This window comes from Orycteropus afer, unplaced genomic scaffold, assembly GCF_000298275.1.
Source record: "Orycteropus afer afer isolate SDZICR_OR568_19922 unplaced genomic scaffold, OryAfe1.0 scaffold00077, whole genome shotgun sequence".
In the NCBI taxonomy this organism is placed as follows: Eukaryota; Metazoa; Chordata; class Mammalia; order Tubulidentata; family Orycteropodidae; genus Orycteropus; species Orycteropus afer.
In genome coordinates, this window is record NW_006921664.1 from 11,370,904 (window position 1) to 11,371,455 (window position 552).

A 552-nucleotide genomic window follows, 5' to 3' on the forward strand; every position below is an offset into this window, starting at 1 on the left:
TCTTTCTGCACTTTTCCCATTTTTTCTTTGTTCATTATTCTCCTTCTCTACTTTTTTTCTCTTAGTCCCTATCTCCAGATATTGCAAGCTGTCTTTGTTTTTTCTTCTTCTTTTTCCCTTTTTGGCTACTGTTCCTGTGTGATTACATGGTGTGTTTTTTGTGCATATGCTTTTAGTATTTTGATGGTTATTCAATTGTAATTTCTGTCTAACTGAGTGGGAGACAACAACAGTTCCCATAAGACACAACTATACCCACCTCCTGCAACTTCACTTACTGAGCAAGAGTCAGCACCTCCTTCTCCACCAATGGGCCAACAAAAAAAACCACCAAGAAGAGCCTGAACACCCTTGGCTGCTCTTCACAAACAGTTAACAGAGATCTAAATACAAAAATGCCAAGATGTCTCCAAGACAACAGACCATCACAGTCCAGAAAAGGCGCAGGATAAAGTGGGTAGAAACAAGGGAGCAGGATATAGACCCAGAACACATCCCTGAGGAAGCAGCAGCACTGGAACTCTCTGATAAGGAATTCAAAAGAATTATCTT

At 40.4% G+C, this 552-nt stretch overlaps 1 protein-coding gene across 1 annotated transcript in view; it reads right to left on the reverse strand.

Moving 5' to 3' along the window:
• The window catches only part of CDK13 (cyclin dependent kinase 13), a 180,856-nt gene that overhangs the window by 169,523 nt on the left and 10,781 nt on the right, over window positions 1–552 (reverse strand). The window lies entirely within an intron of this gene.